This window comes from Lynx rufus, unplaced genomic scaffold (genome assembly GCF_022079265.1).
Source record: "Lynx rufus isolate CCGP_SWC_20201006 ecotype Redwood Valley unplaced genomic scaffold, mLynRuf1.p SCAF_2, whole genome shotgun sequence".
In the NCBI taxonomy this organism is placed as follows: Eukaryota; Metazoa; Chordata; class Mammalia; order Carnivora; family Felidae; genus Lynx; species Lynx rufus.
Window position 1 is genome coordinate 39,645,224 of NW_025814834.1, and position 17,952 is coordinate 39,663,175.

General features: G+C 38.3%; 1 protein-coding gene across 2 annotated transcripts in view; it reads right to left on the reverse strand.

Annotated features, from left to right (window-relative positions):
• SLC39A10 (solute carrier family 39 member 10) overlaps nucleotides 1-17,952 on the reverse strand; it is a 144,287-nt gene that overhangs the window by 51,904 nt on the left and 74,431 nt on the right. The window contains exon 1 of one of the 2 annotated variants that reach the window (XM_047082611.1): nucleotides 15,381-15,437. The exons of the other annotated variant lie outside the window; for it this stretch is intronic. The gene's annotated coding sequence lies outside the window, so the exon portion shown is untranslated. Of the gene's footprint in view, nucleotides 1-15,380; nucleotides 15,438-17,952 lie in introns of those variants that run through there. 2 annotated transcript variants of the gene reach the window in all.

A 17,952-nucleotide genomic window follows, 5' to 3' on the forward strand; every position in this document is an offset into this window, starting at 1 on the left:
AAGGGCTAAATTAAGCACCAAAAGTCAATGGTGCCCTGTTGGGGTGGGGCTCTGGGGATGGTCCCCAGGAAAAAGAGCCAAGGCAGCTGCTTGGACTTGTCATCAGACTTCTATTACTGACTGGGGACCAACAAACCAGAGGCAAAGAGCGCCCGGTTGGCTTGCCAAATTTATAACTGAACCCAAGTTCATATGCCCAATGCACAGCAAAGCCAATCACTGCAACACTGAGTATACAGCCAGGAAAGGGTTTATTTGAAAGGCAGTCAAACAAGGAGACAAGGCAACAAGAGAGGAAGGCTCAAATCTGCCTCCCTCAAAGAGGAGAGTCAGAGATATTTAAAGACAAACAAAATAAAAGGTCTGGGTTAAAGCTGCAGCTGTGCTTGCTAGTCCCATTAACTCTTTGGTTACCAGTTTCACATGAAACACAAAAACCAGATGGTCTGAGATTTAAATTTTCATTTGTCATGTTTTAAATGTATAGTACTCTATTTATTGCCAAGAATTCTAAATATCTTGACTCCTCTAATTATTTACATGTAAGAGATCATAGGAATGCAAGCACATGAGTGACATGTAATTTTAAACCTGTGTTATGTGTTTAAATCATTCAAAAACTTTCCAACTTTAGTTCAGAACTGCTACAGCAAATGTGTGCTTTGAGAGTCATTTGGATGAAGTATGAATTAGTTAGCATAGACCAAACAGCTATTGCAAAGAACCTCTCCCAAAAGGGCAATGGCTTAAGAAACACTCAAGTTTATTTCTCCGTCAAAAACAGTCCAAGACAGGGCACCTGGATGGCTCAGTCGGTTAAGCTTCCAACTCTTGATTTTGGCTTAAGTCATGATCTCACAGTTCATGGGATCTTGAGTGCCGTGCTGGGCTCTGTGCTGACAGCGTGGAGCCTGCTTAGGATTCTCTCCCTCCCAGCTTGTTCTCTGCCCCTCTCCCCACTTGCGTGAAGCCTCTACCCGCCCCCCTGCCCCAAATAAACAAATTAAAAAACAACAACAACAAAACAGTCCAAGATGACTGCTCCAGGTCTGTGAGCACCTCCACTCCAATCAATCAGATACATCAGCCTTACATGAGTGCTATTCCAATCATTAGTAAAACAGAAAAAATTGAAGTCCAGGTACAGAAATTTCTTTAGCAGCAAATGAAGCAGACATTGCATGTATCACTTCTAATACTCCAATAGCAAGAACTTAGTCACATGGCCTCAATCAGCTCTAAGGAGACTGGCACATATAGCCTCAACCACAACTTATCCAGGAGTTTCTCAAGCATTCCATGGAGGTTAAGGATCCTTTTCTAACCACAGCAAAAAGAGGATCCTTTCTGTCAAGAAGGAATGGAGGATATGTCGCCTAAATCCATTTATCATTCAACCCTAAGTACTGGCCTTTGTAGGAATGAGCTTTGCCCAAGCCAAGATATTCTACTGTCTCTTTTTTTGTGTGTTTTGGAGTTTTCTAAGTTTCTGTGCATTGACAATGTGTTAGTTTTCCACTTCAGCAAATGTATCTAGTTGTTTACCCGAGCCTTCTGGGTAAGACATCTATGAATGATCCTACTGCACCAGAAAGGATGAATGGATTCTGAACAACGAGCAGTTGCCATTACACGGTCAATTTTCATTGCATCTTCTGTTACTGATTTCCAGTATATCATTGGTTAAAAGCTTAAATATTCCATCATTGTATAATTTCTACAGTAAGGGTCAGGTTAATTCACAATTAAATAACAATCACTGTGCTAATCAATTATACAATTTCTCATGGAAATATTTTGCTTTAAATGCAAATAAAAATGAGATCTACCAATATTTTTCTGTAAAAGTCACTAATATTTCAACATTAGCGTCAGAACTATATATTTAGTGAAGGTAGTGGTTGTAATTCGGTATGGGAAGTGGCAGGGAGAAGTCATGAGGGGAATTCTGGGCTGCTGTTAATGCTCTATTTCTTAGGTGCTGGTTACATGGGTGTGTTCACTTCATGAAAATTTGTCAAAGTTTATACTTAACATTTGGGTACTTTGCTGGAGGTATGTTTTATTTGAGAGAAAACAATGTTTAATCCTTATGTAAAGTATATATACTTTTTAAAAATCCTTATGTAAAGTATATATAAAGACTATATACTTCAGGGGCGTTTGGCCGGCTCAGTGGGTGGAGCGCACAACCCTTGCTATGGAGGTTGTGAGTTCAAGCCCCATGTTGGCTATAGAATTTACTTAAAAATAAAACCTTAAAAAAAAAAAAAAAGTGTATTTCAATTTCCAATTAGTAAAATCCTCAATATACAGCTTGTAGAAACAGACCTATATTTAACCATCTCCAGAGACAAATTTATTTTTTAACTTATTTTAAAATAATTTAAGATAATAGGTTATAAAAACAGTTCAGTTTCCATGCACTGTTCACTTGATTTTCCCAATGATAACAGCTTATATAATAACAGTACATTTTCAAAACCAATATACTGATACTTACATAACTTAAACTATAGACCTAATTTTACCAGTGTCACATGCACTTAAAAATAATGTAAGAGAAAATCCATTTCTTAACCACAAAGAAAAAAGGTATTATTGGTAACCAAAGGATCTTACTTAAACTATATGACTAGGGTATTGTATGGAAACGAATTTGACAATAAATTTCATATATTAAAAAAAAACAACAACACTATATGACTACACTTAAAAGAAACATAAGTAATTAGGGCTGATAATCTCCATACCAAGCTCTTTTATAAAAGCTTACAAACATCTTTAATTATAGGCTTTCAATTATAATTTTTCCTGAATAAAGTGCCAAATTACAATTTTTTAAATTTTTAAATAAAACACCTATATCAAGAACAAACTCTGAAATTACACTAATTGCTAACATTATATTTCTATAGATATTTTGTCTAAAGACAATTAACTTGATTTCATATAGACAGACATAACAGAACCATAGAAAGTTTAAGATAAAAAGATATTTAAGTATACTAGCTAAACAGTCTTATTTTACACACAGAAATCTAAGACCCAGAGAAGATATAAAACATGATCAAGGTGATAGTTCAACTTTGTGATAGTCCTCTAACCTGAATGTCTAGGACTCTGTACAACATCAGCATATTTTAAAATAACGTAGAGAACACTGAGATAATTACCAATGTATACTACCAGAACACTTTTAAAAGGAAAACAAATTGTCTATTACTTACAGTTAATATTACAAAGTCAATAAGATGATCAATAGATTAGTTAACAAAATGATTGCTTGACATAAGAAAAATAACTAATAAACACTAAAATAATTCTATTGGCAACAATAGGTTGCTGTTACTGGAAAGGCCAACTAATGTAGTATATCCTGTGTATGATCACTCAACATTTGACTTAAAAAAAAATACTCAAAAAAAAAAAAAAAAAACCTCAAGCTGGTATTTTTTAAAAGAAAAATGAAAACCAAATGAAAGAATCCAAAGTTTTGGTCTGTATCTCAGTTTGCTCTCTCATACATATGCACACAACACAATCACAAAATAATAAGAAAAATACTATAAATTGCTTAGCAAGGTTTTAAAACTAGCCATTTCAATGCTCTAGACTGGTATTTTGAAGATCGATGAAGGAGAAGACAAAAGAAAAATCACTAAAACACCCAACCTGGATTATATAAATTTATCATGCTTTAAAGTTAACAATGTGGGGGCGCCTAGGTGGCGCAGTCGGTTAAGCGTCCGACTTCAGCCAGGTCACGATCTCGCGGTCCGTGAGTTCGAGCCCCGCATCAGGCTCTGGGCTGATGGCTCGGAGCCTGGAGCCTGTCTCCGATTCTGTGTCTCCCTCTCTCTCTGCCCCTCCCCCATTCATGCTCTGTCTCTCTCTGTCCCAAAAATAAATAAACGTTGAAAAAAAAAAAATTAAAAAAAAAAAATAAAGTTAACAATGTGAAAATCCACTTAATAAATGTACATGGTATCTCAATTTCATAAAGGACTTCATTTTTTTTTTACGGGTTTCATTACAGGACTTCTTTAAATAATGGCAGAAATTAGTTTTATTTTTATCTTGAATCACATGAACTGGCACTTATACCACTGAATGACTTTATTAATCTTTATCAATACTGGTAGTCAGATAACAATTTAGTTTCCCTCTGTGATTCAACAGCAGTACACACAAAATGGCTGAGAAGCAATGAGACTGTTTGCATACTGCAGAAACACTACTCTAGGAGTCAAAAATAGAGATCTGGCTCTGCCAACTCACTTGCTATGAGTTGCTGGGCAAATTACAGAGTGGGGATATTAATTCCTGTTCTATTTCACAGTAATTATGACAACCAAGTAAAATGTGTATTTTTTTTTAAGTGGTAAGACCTCTAAACGTTTTTCATTTCACTGATGTTAAATGCTATTTAAGTGCAAGTAGCATTAAGAGTAATATAACAAGGATCCAGTTTTAAGTCACATTTCTGCTATAGGCCCGTTGAATAATGTTTTTGTACATAGTAAAGAACCAGGGGCCAGAAACCTTTGCTCTAAATTCATCCCAGTACTGTCACTGTTTCTCATCTGCAAAATGGGGGAAAGCACCTACATTTATCCATCAATTGAACTAATGCATATAAAATTGGTTGTAAAACAAGTATATATAAGTTTGTAAAACAATTAAGCATATTAACCTACAGTGTTACGACCACTAGATGTGACTCTATGTATCTTTCACTTAACTTTCATAAAGTATATAAGCAGGGAGAAAAAGTCCCTTTGTTTTGATTCCTTTAAAGAGTGCTATCAAAAATATTCAATCGCTTCTCGGCCTTTTGGCTAAGATCAAGTGCAAAAATATTCAAGAGCACATGCAGCATTAGTACATCCAAGACCAATTCTAGATTACAAGAGGCACCCAATTCACTAGTACCTGAGTAGGAATCATCACAACATACCAGTTTCATTGACATCACAAAACTTTTCAAGGCAGAAGAAAAAAATAACTTTTCAAGGTATAAATCTATTTCAGTAATGAGTTCTCAACAGGAAGAGCAAAATCGTCCTAGCTTCAAGGTTTGTTTTTCATTCCTCCCTTCACCAGATACCTAACCTACTAATGCCATAGTTTTAGTTTGGAATGCCAATGTAGCTCTTCCCAAAATAGCACAGTTCCAACAATCTCTTGATATTTCCACTAAGATTCATACATACAAAAAGTTAGATGCATGCTATAATTGAGCTTGGGCATTATTCAGTGCTGCTACCATTTCAGTAACTTTTACCAAGAGAGAAAGAATAAAAATATTTGAGCCTTGGAGTGCCTGAGTGGCTCAGTAGTTAAGCGTCTGACTTCTGCTCCACTCATGATCTCACAGTTCGTGACTTTGAGCCCCATGTTGGGCTCTGTGCTGACACCTCAGAGCCTGGAGCCTGCTTCAGATTCTGTGTCTCTCTCTCTTTCTGCCCCTCCCCCACTCACACTCTCTTTCAAAAATAAACATTAAAAATTAAAAAAAAAAATATCTGAGCCTTCAATGTACCAAACCAAGCATCAACATATCAAATCCATCTTTATTGTATTTAAGCATTCATGTGCAAACCTACATTTTCTCACTGATGTCAAAACAAGTCTATCTCAAGTCTCTGCTCTTCAAGTTTTCATTACAGGGAGCCTGGAACCATGCTGTTGAAAGCCACCTATGATACTCTTGTGTCTGTTCTGCTGCTTGTGAATACAAAGAACAAATATTTGATCTGACATTAGTAAATGTAATGGCCTTTACCAGTCACAAAATACCGTGATGCCTTTTGAAGCTACTAAAATGTTTATGATTTTAGTTACCCTTGAAGTAAATGGACTTCAACCTCTTTCACTCCAAATGCATATAAACCAACATAACATGCAGCATGAAGAGGATGTAGAGTGTTAACCTTAGGACCTGAATGAGGCACACACACCTAATTGACTCATCACCACTGGCAGTTGCCTTCATTCTAAGAATAGTTATTGCCACTCTCAAATTTTTATCACCACATTCATCTTGACTCTTCCTTTGTATCACTGTTACATGTTCTTTATTTTGCACCAGCTTGTTATCCATAAGCACTGCCAATAAAATGATCCTTCCTTTCCATGAAGACAGAGGAAAAAACAACAACAACAACAACAAAAAAAAAAACCACAGAATGTCCAGGGCAATCTTTTTACAACACTTTTTCTTACATTTTTTTATAACATGTTTTAATGATGCTGACAATGCAGGCTATTTCATCCCCACCATGGAAGCTTTCTGTGTGATTTTAGGTGTCCTTCTAGTTATTTTAAGCCATCAACGTCCTTTTAATTATTGAACAAAGTGAAGATTCAGTTCTGTCATTTAATAAAATCTTAACAAAAATGTAATTCAAATACTGAAGATATTAATTTTAGTAGCAAAGTACCGATTTCATTATCAATTATCAATCCATCTTTATTATCAGGTTTAACAATGTCCAACATATAAGAAAACTACAAATCATTCTATACACAGTCATCCTAGGGCACATTCCCTTTCTTACAAAGCTACATTTAGATACAGAGCTGAGAAAGATTTTGTGGCATACAGGCACATAGGAAAAAAAAAAGAAAGAAATTATTAATGCCAGGAAAACACAGTTGTGCAGAAAAGAAAAAATAAGTTTATTGTAATAGCTGTGTATTATAAAATTTATAGTCATTAAAATATAAATGTTCTAAATCAAAATTACAGGATAATTGTACTGAAAAAACAGGGATATAGAAAATGGGAGAAGGTACATAGAGGGGAGGAAGAGTGCTAAATCCTCACCCTTCACTAAACAAATGACTTAAATTGAAAATCAACAAGAATTAATGGACACATTGGAGACATAGCAGTGAATTAGCAAGATAATCAACTAATGAAACGAAAGAAGTCCCTTGTCTCTCTACGCAGAAGAATGTAAAAGAAGGAAGACAAGGGACTGATTTATTTATCCTTTTCCCTAAAATCCTCACAGACTATTTAATACTTTATATTCACATAAAACTTTGACTGAATAAAACTAAAAATATGCTTAAATAAGCCGAATTGCAATCACTCAAGTTTCAATTACTCACTGGGGAAGAAGAAAAAAGGAAAAAAAAAAACAACTAAAAATAAAAGCCAGCAATTATAAATCTTAAGCTTTTGTTAACAAAATCACATTTTGTCACATGTGGAAGAAAATGAATTACTTACAGTTTCAAGAGTTTCACAAGCATTTGTTTGTAGAGTTTTAATCACAATACGCAATCATTATAATTTCAATTTGTGCTATTAATTCTGGTTACTTGCTTGGGCAATTCCAAGATGTAGGGAAAGACTACAAAAAAACGTTAACACTTTTCAGGTCTTGTTACATATTTCCAAATTGGTTTCTAGAGAAATTAAGTTTGGTTATACTGCCACCAGCAGTATGATCATTGCATTCTCTTTAGTACTTGGTACTATTAATTTTGGAATAAAAGATTTTGCCTTATTTTTATCTATACTTTATAATTATTCCTGGTGTCTCAATATTCTTACCAACATATACGAGCTTTTAAATAATATGACTTGGTCATATATTCTACAAAAAAATATCTTCAGTCTGTGCAGTGTCTTTTTAGTTTGATTACAATGTTTTCCCTTTCCTATATAGATGTTTTCATATACATGCAATGAAACTTATGAATTTTTTTCAATTTCTTCAATGGTTTCTAAAATTTAAGAAGTTTTTTTCTCCCTATTTTTAGTATTTTCTTCTTTAAAAAAAAAACACCTACAATTAAAATTAACATGACCCCTAAATTTGTTTCTTTTTAGGGAAAAAACATCAAGTGAACTAACATATAATATTCATATACTTATTTGTTAACTAAGAAAGTTTATATTTTATCTTCAATAAATTTTCAAGTACTTGTATTCAGGCAAAAATCTTCCTAGGAAAAGCTATGTTTGCTTTATAACTTGTAAATTAAATTACATATCACAGTGAATTTATTTTTTTAAATATTTTTAATGTTGGTTTATTTTTGAGAGACAGAACATGAGCAGGGGAGGGGCAGAGAGAGAGAGGGAGACACAGAATCTGAAGCAGGCTCCAGGCTCTGAGCTGTCAGCACAGAACCCGACTTGGGGCTCAAATCCACAAACCGTGAGATCACGGCCTGAGTTGAAGTCAGACACTTAACTGATTGAGTGGCACAGGTACCCCTACACTGAATTTAAAGAGCACCTTTTTTCCCAAAATCTTACAATTATTTGATTTTAGCAGATCTTTCTGACTTCCTTCCTCATTTTTATTAGATTGGTATGATTATTTTCTTGAAAATAAACTTTCTATTTACACTGGCACTTCATTTGAAAATAACTAGAGTATCCTAACTTAAAACAAACATCTTAAAAAGTGTGTTCCTTGGGGCGCCTGGGTGGCTCAGTCGGTTAAGCGGCCGACTTCGGCTCAGGTCATGATCTCGCGGTCCGTGAGTTCGAGCCCCGCGTCGGGCTCTGTGCTGACAGCTCAGAGCCTGGAGCCTGTTTCAGATTCTGTGTCTCCCTCTCTCTGACCCTCCCCCGTTCATGCTCTGTCTCTCTCTGTCTCAAAAATAAATAAACGTTAAAAAAAAAAAAAAAGTGTGTTCCAAACATTAACAAGTTATGAAGTCAGTTGAAATTCTACACTAAAAAAGATACACTAGAATGGAATACATGATCTCACTACTTTATAATATACAGAATCTATACTACCTAATTTTTCTACATTTTTATATAATTTTACAGTCATGTAATAAACATTACAATTACACAAGATCTGTTTTTCTAACATTGTTTTACTGATCTCACTGTTTTATAATGTAATACCTACTCATATTATTCTATATATCTTGATAAGGCATATAAAATCAATCTCTCCACAGCTGCCTCCATCAAAAGGTTCTGTTCCTCTACAACATAGCACAGGTGTGCCTGCGTGGCTCAACTGGTTGAGTGCCTGTCTCTTGATTTCGGCTCAGGTCATGTTCCCAGGGTCATGGGATCCAGCCCTGCATGGGACTCCCTACTGGACATAGAGTCTGCTTAAGATTCTCTCTCTCTCTCTGCCACTCCTCAGCACACGCACGTGAGCACACACTCCCTCTCTCAAAATAAAATTAAAAAAAAAAAAAAAAAACACCACATAGCACAAAGTATACTTCTTTGCATATAATCAGAATAAAGTACTGATTCATCTTCAGAGTTATTATACCAAAACGTTTGTTCACAGGCCTATAAGTATACAATAAATAAAGTTACTTTATCAGAGGCAGGAGGGGAGAGGAGAAAAAGGAGTTAAGGCACAAAAATCAGTATGGCACATTTTCTGTTCTGAAGGAGATACAAGGAAGACACGATCACCTTTTAAATTTTAAATTAGAGAAGGTAAACTGCGAGAGATGCTACCTAAGAAACGGTTGACAGAATTAGGTGGTAACCCAAGGTTGACGGCCAAAGGCTTCATATTCCAATGCCAAGCATGAGAAAGGCGCTAATCCTCATATAGAGGAAACATGGCAAGGACAAGAAACAAAAAGCATTTGTACTATTTAGGTGAAAAACACATGAGAACTCACATCATTACCTACAAATTTCTATTCGATTGGCTTCCTACTAGTTTTTAGGTCACATAGGTTCTAGGAAAATTTAACTATTTTAAATAACAGCAACACATCAAATAATTACACAACATTAAGAACTGGATCCAGGGGCTGGCAGACTTAAAAAAGCTATTCAAATAATTAACATTTTAGGTATTGCAGGCAGTGCAGACTCTTAAGTACACGATTCTGCCATTTTGACACAAAAGCAGCCATACACAATACGTAAGTGAATGAAGAGGCTGTTTTCCAATAATCTTTAATTTACAAAAGCAGGCTAATTTGATGCGTGGGCCATAGCTTGTTGACACTTGACTTAATCTATACATTTTTTTTAAATTACAAATTCAGCAGACAGCTGTAGGGGAAACCACTAGTTTAAAACTCAAAAATTCACAGAATATGTAAAGTGAAAAAATCAGAAAAAAGCTTATGGGTGTGATGGCACTGAAACTATTTTTTATTTACAGACATTAAAGTAATGGGACAGCGGGACATACATCCTCATGATTACTACAACTGAAGACCATTTAGGTTTCCTAATTTCTGTATGAATGAAAATAAATCTAGAAACTGAAGTGATCAATGGCGGACAAGTCTTAATCACTACAGGATTAAAAATAACTCTTCGATATGTAGTTCATAGTAATTCTTATTATTTCTGGTCCCATGACATAATCTTACTACATTAGTAAGATAAAGATACTTCCTACAACATTCTGATTCACTTTTCTAATCCCCCAAAACCTCTTTTTTGAATGGAATGGATGGTCCCCAAAAGTAGGGTACATATTATTAAGTGTAAACACGGCTGTTAGAAATGTGAATGCAAGGACAAGTATTACCTCCTATCTCCCTTTCAGCAGTAAAAGATCTACAATATAATGAATAATTATAAAATACAATCATAAAATTAGCTAATTATAAAATCATCTACCACTAACTCTTAGTTAAAATAATTTAAATACTTGAATATGTTAGGTTTTATCCCTATACTAATAACCTGTAACCACTGCCACCCACCACCACCACCACCACCCCATTTTAATAACATCTTTTTAATTTTTTTTTAATGTTTACTTATTTTTGAGAGAGGGAGACAGAGCATGAGCACAGGAGGGGCAGAAATAGGGAGACACAGAATCTGAAGCAGGCTCCAGGCTCCGAGCTGTCAGCACAGAACCCGACGCGGGGCTTGAACTCACAGACCACCAAGATCATGACCTGAGCCAAAGTTGGCCGCTCAACAGATGGAACCACCCAGGTGCCCCAATAACATCTTTTAACATGAAAAAAATCAAATATTAAAAATCTAGTAAATATCCAGTCCCTGTATTATCAACCAAAAAAACCATTTTAATAGAAAAATAAAATTTGACACCACTATTTGATAGAATAAATTGTTTTAACATGTCTAAACATTAAGTATGGTTTCTTAAACAGTTGGAAATAATTTCAATGCTATTGTTATTTAACACCTCACAATTTAAGTTGTAAATTGCCTTCATACCTAACAGTACATTTTTGAATATTCTGAGTGTAGTAACTTTTTTATTGAGAAACATTTGCTTACTTTGGAAAAAACTCAATCACTGCATGGTCAACTCAAAGAACTTATAAACAGAAATTAATGAAAAAGAAAAAAGTAGTTGAGAATACTGGTAACTGGTCTAATTTGAAACCTTATAGGACTACAGGAAATGTTGTGGTTATTACAGATCCTTGAGATTTTTCAGAAATCATTCTAAATCATAGATCAAAATAAACCTGAATTTAAAAAAAACACTCACCATATGTTTAATATTCTCAAATTTTATTTTCAGTACAGTCAAGGCAGTACAAAGCTAAATGGGACTAAATTAAGCCAGAAAACAAAATTTTCTATTACTCTTTTCACACCATAAACCCAGATTAGACGAATAAAATTGCTGTTATTCATATACAAAGCTAACTTCAAAAATACACCTATAACATACACCTTTCTCCTGTTTTTTAAAAACCCCACATTTATTCTTGCAGGGAAACTTGGCATTATACAGTTTTACCTCCACCCAAAACTTGCTGCATTCTTGTAAAACTAGCAGCTAAAAGCAATCAAGTTAACCAATTCAAAATGACCGTGCCCATCTTATTAGCAACACTAACCAGGTGGAGGAAATCCCATGGTAGTCTGCATATAATCTAGCACTAAGGAATCTAATTCTAAATTAAATAGATCTTATTTCGGAAGATGAAGCTAAGCTCAAGAAAACTTCAAGGGAAATCAAACACTAGGCGGCAGCATCAAGCTGTTGGGACAGCCTGGGCATTCTTCTAACGTCAACGCCAAGCTCAAGTTAGTACATTTTTAATGAGAATTATAGTGTAATGAGAGATGACTTTATAGGGTTATAAAATTTGTTATAAAGGAAAAAGGATAGCTTTCTGTTTTGAATACCTATACTTCTTTCCAGTTTCTACTGGGTAATTTCTCTTGTATCAGTTTAAAATGCACTAGTGACAAAAAAAAAAAATGCACTAGTGTTGATGTCCTTTTGATAAAAGCAAAACCCATGGCATTTCCATTGAAGTAGGCACTACAGAGACCAGGAATGACATTTTTATCCAAAGTATTTCCTTGGGCTAATACTAAGTTTAAATTTTGTTACATTCAATTAAAATTTTAAACTTGATTAAAGAGGTTGATAAGCAAACTTTGCATTCACTGAATAACGTGCCATGAGCATTATGTGACAGAAAGTTATGGAATATGTGCCCAAGTCAGAAATTTAGACAGGGAAAACAAGATGTACACATGTAACTGTAAGCTAAAAAAAAAATGTTGAGAGGCAGAAAAAAAAAAAAAAAACTATGGATTATTACATAGAAGTAACAACAATAGGATAACTATCCTTGGCAAAGGCCCAGTAGAGACCATTAAATCTCATTCTGGGGGTAACCAAGTTATCAGAGTTAAAGATGTAAAGCAGTCCTTCAACTAACGCAAAACTGAAACATTTGTATGTAGAAAAGAAGTTAAAACGAACTAAGTTTTTCTGCAGCTCTTTGTTTCATAATGTCATTTATAAAGGTCACAGTAAACCCATGAGGTAGGTTTTTTTTAGCACAAGTTCATAGATAAAAGATTATGATAAAGCAGCTTGCTCCAAGTAACCAAACTAGTTAATAATGGGTCATAGTTTTGAACCGTTAAGTCTCACTCCAAAGCCTTAAATTCTTTCCAATACTGGCTAAAGCTTGAGGGAAGTGAATAGCAAAGTAAATTCTCTTTAATAATAATTTATAATAATTTCCCTTGCTCTAACACCTATATCCTATTCTCCACAAATCAGTTAAAAAAAAAAAACCAGAACACCCTTGGGGCGCCTGGGTGGCTCAGCAGGTTAAGCGTCCGACTTCAGCTCGGGTCATGATTTCGTGGTGAGTTCGAGCCCCGTGTCAGGTTCTGTGCTGACAGCTCAGAGCCTGGAGCCTGCTTCGGATCCTTTGTCTCCCTCTCTCTCTGCCCCTCCCCTGCCCATGCTCTGTCTCTGTCTCAAAAATAAATAAAACATTAAAAAAATTAAAAAAAAACCCCTAGAGTAGTACTTGCACACCAAATTTGAAGCCTCCTAAAAGTACTTCAAAATCAGGTGCTCAAAAAGGGGAAGAAACATGTTGGCTTGTAAAGTGTGGAACATAAATTGGCAATGGGAAGAACAATTACAGCTCATCACACGTGTTACTGATTTGACACCTCTTAAGAGAAGCTCTTATTTTAAAGTAGCACCAAAGTCACTCCTGCACAGGGGTGTTCGCCAGAAGTCTGTGTATAATATTGTTTTGTGAATCTGGATAAAAAAAATACTATTCTCATCTTAATCTCTGAAATTTAGTTATTTCAGTTATGAATGCAGGCAAAACCACAGTAAAATGCAGTACCTGATAGTTTATCCAAAAAAAAAATCATACACATTAAGTCCTTTAAAGACCACGGAGTCCTAGTTTAAAATTAGGCTTTAGACCTGAAACTATTCTTCCTATTTAATGCTCTACTAAAGCATGGATTACTTCATCATATTTAATATTTTGATTATTTCAATATAGTTGGTTTCTGTTGTAATCCTATATATTCCACATTTAAAAAATCATCATTCTGAGGCTAATCGAGCAATTAAAAAACAAAACAAAAAAATCCCTCCAGTATATCGTTTTATTTCCTTCATACCACTTGTCACTGACACTTTATCTCTCTCCCTACTGGAATATTCAGCGAGTATAGGGATGTGAGTGGTCTAGTATGGACCCCCCAAAATCTAGAACAAGTGACTCATACTCAAAATCTGTAGGAAGGTCCCTTAAAAAAAAAAAAAGTACATAAAGTCTTAAGATTTTCAGTGCATTACAATTAACTACATTCTAAATTTCCATCTTTTCCAGTATATTATTTGTTCTTAATTATGTAAACCTGTCACATGCTAGTTTTGCTCTATGGAGAACGACTCAATTTCAAGGTAAAACCAGAGCACTCAACAGTGTAAAAGACATTAAAGTAAAACAAAACCAAAACAAAAACCGCCCCACCAGTATATATAACGTGCTTTTAAAAAAAACTACGTGCTTTATGTCACTCTTTTACAGGGACTTGAGCGAACGACCCTTCGGAGGAGGGCTGCTGCTGTGGCTGATTACTTCTTCCTCGCGCCCAACTCCTAAAAGACAGCCCATGTGGACAGGCTCCCACGTGAACCGGGCTTTACACAAGCCACGGGAAGACTTTCCACATCATCGCCCGCGCCCACGCAGGGCCCCGTCTTAGCTGGGGCGCTCGGCGATCCCAAGGGAAAAGCGAGCCGAGCAGACCCCCTAAGCCAGGCGGGGGCCGCGGCGGTTCTGCTACCACTTCCCCAGCCGGGACCACTTCGCTCTCGCCGCAGGGCTTTCGGGAACAAAGCCCGGGCCGCCACGCCGCCTTCGGGCCCACCCGGCCTCCCCCCACCGACTCAGCCTCAGCCCCACCCTAAGGCCTCAGCTCCGGGGACCCCAGCCGGCTTCGATGTTAACTCCCCCGCGTCCCGCCTCGGCTTTTCGGTTGGTGGGGGAGGAAAGCCTCCACGAGGCCTCCCGCGGCAGGAGCAGAGGCGCCACCGTCCGTTAGCCTCCAGCTAACAGCGGCGCCCAGGCTCCATCCCGGGGGCTCCTCGCCCGACCCCACCGGAGGGGAGGACGGGACAGGAAAAATCGAGGCATTCGTCGCCGCCGCAAGTCCCCCTAAGGCCTGACTGCGGATCCTCCCACCCTCCGGCCTTAGGGTCCCCGCCTCCTCTGGCAACGCCATCCTCGGCCCCCGGGCCGCCCGCGCGCAGCCCCCCAACCGCCGCCCGCCCGCCCAGCGGTCACTCCCCCACTCCTCGCGCGAATCCCCGGCCTCAACAGGAGGCTGGGTCGGGCGCGGGGCCCCGCACGCGGAACGAAGGCTGCCCGGCCGCCAACCCCGCGGCAGTCCAGAGCGCACACGAGGAGCCGCGGCGCCCCACGCGCAGCCCACCGCGCGCTCTGCTCCAGCTCGTCGCCGCCGCCGCCGCCGACTGCAGCGCCCGGATCCCCGAGGGACCCAGCCCGGACTCCCCGGTTCTTGTCTCCCTTTCTACCCCCCCGCCGTCCCGGGACTCGCAGTCTCCGCCGCGCATGGGGCCGGTTCTGGGGGAGGGAATGTAAACAAATCGGGGTTTTATAGTTACCTCACACTCGAGTGCCGTGTGCATCTCCTCTCCGCTCGGTACCAAACCCCGGCTGCACCAAATCGTGTATTCACCAAAGCCAACTGCGCTAACTGCGTCGCGGAGGCCCGCGCGTCAGACACCACCCTACGCTACCGGCGTACAAGGCCCACTCAGGTCCCTGCGCAGCCGCACCCCGTCCGCCTATGGGTGCTACGCTCTGGGCGTACACGCACCACCCAGCCATTCACTTCGGACAACGCAACTTGCGGAGGGGAACTGCACCACTCTCGGGATTCCACACGGGCAGAGCGAGCAGTAGGAAATTCGAGTCTACGCAAACTGCGGAGCCCCGTGGCTCCGCGGTAGTTTTGTTCCAAGAAAGGACGCTGCGGGGGAGTTGGGGCGGCTTCTAACGCATGCGTGGAGCGCCCTTTACCACTCGCTTTTTATCCCGGTTTTGCATGTCGGTTGCTGCAGCCCTGGGGAGGCGGATGAGTAATGGAAACTGTAAGCGCAAACGCTTTAGCCAAAAGGTTTCAGATCGATAAATTAAGATGTTTATCTGTACGTGAGTTAAACATCTACACTAACTTAACTCCTCCCCTTTGTTAAAATAACCTTTCGGTCTCTTAGGGCAAAAGGGAACTCGTATTTAGCGCTAAGCGCAAGACCTTTTGCATAGTTCACTCTCCACCCCACAATTTATTCTCAAGCGCACTTCCTGGAGGCCTTTCAAACCTCAAAGAAAAAGTTGAGTTCAGAGAGCATGTCCAACACTTACAGTAATTATTGAGACTTTGGCAACTTTCCAAGCTTTTCCACCACTTCCTACTACCTAATTCACTGATTATTTCTTAACACCCAACGGCAAAAACTCCTGATCCAGCCAAGCAATTCCACGGACTCCTGCCTACCTCGTGCTCATTCTTGCTCCCATTCCTTTGCTCACAGCATACCTGCCACCTGAATTGTCTCCTCCCCTTTTCTTAAGCAATTCATAACCCATATTTTCCTGAAAGGTGGCTCTGGACACCTTCTCTTTGCTTTATTACTCTGCTTCCTACAGTTACTTAATCTTCATGGTGAGGCTTATCTGTATTCTGTCTGGTGTGCCTGTTTCTGCATCTAGTCAGATCTGTTTAATAGAATGAGTTCTGGGGGTGCTTTATTGATGTCTAGCAGAGTGCATAAAACCGTGATCAATAGTAATAGCAAGTCTTACGATGGATCAGTTACTAAGTGCTTTACATATATATTTCATGCTCATAACACTGAGGTAGTTATTATTATCCCACCCCAGGAAACTGAGGCACAGGAAGCTAAGTGACTTGCTTAAGATCACAGACAGGAGAATTGGAATTGAAACCCAGTTAGTATGGGTACATGTCTTGCTATTCTGCATATTTACCTCTGTGAAGCAAGGTTTTGTTTTTGTTTTGTATCTCTGCAAAGAAGATCTTTTGGGTGCTTACTAAACACCTACTGACTTCCAAGGTACTAAGTTTCTTAATCTCTTTTTTCTTGTTTGGGGAAAGCCAATCCATTGACCCCACTAGTGCCAGTTTCACAGACAGGAGAAGTCCTGAGATGTAGGGGAGAGATTAAGTCTGAGTCCTTGCTTCAAGTCTTACCATAGTTACTAGCTGGGAGAAAATGACCATTTTCCTCAGATTCATGGTTAAGAAAATTGGTCTAAATTTATTCTGAAGTCCTTAGATCTCATATAATCAGAAGTAAAGTCCTTAGATTTCATAAAAGCAGTATAGTACATCTTTTCGGTCGAGAACACTAAAAGCTTCCCAATTACCCTTATGTTTTAAGACTCATAATTATTTTATTGACCACATTACTATGAGCACTTTTACAATATATGTAATGTCTTTCTTCTAAATATCAATAAAATACAGTACTTACATTCCTTATATTTTAGGGTACCCACGCTGCTTTCTAGTTATATAAGGCTACTGTTCAGCTGGTTCACACAAGTGCAGCTGAACTGATTCATCATGTATTCAGATACCTCCATACAAGTTGTTCAACAGCCACAGCTCTGAGTCCAGTTCCCCCATGGCCTGTACCTGTACCAGCCCTTTCTCCCAGGACTCTCCAGACCTCCCACATTTCAGGAATGAAAGGGTTAAGACCTGGCTAAGCAGGAAACCTACAGGGCAGCCTGTTATCAAAGACTTCCATTCTAATTGGTTCCATTACTAATTGTTACATATTATAAATATACCTGCATAAAACTGTAGGATAAACCTACTTGAAAATAGACCATGGCTACTCCCACTTCTATACACTTACCCAAACATTCATATATGATCAAGTATACCCACTCTGAGTAGGGCAGGGCTTAGAGTAAAATTACTACCTTCAGTAAATGAGCTGCAAACTAGTATATTACTTTTCCTACTGGGAAAAGGAATCTCAGCAAATGAGTTGAAGGCCTACTCCAAAATCACCCGCTGAGTGAAACAATGGAGAGTGCTACAAAAATATCACTATAATGTAGGTTTTATTTCTGTCCATTTTATATACAAGGAATGTGTCAGGGTAAGAGATTTCTAATATTTTAGAATCAGAACTTTCT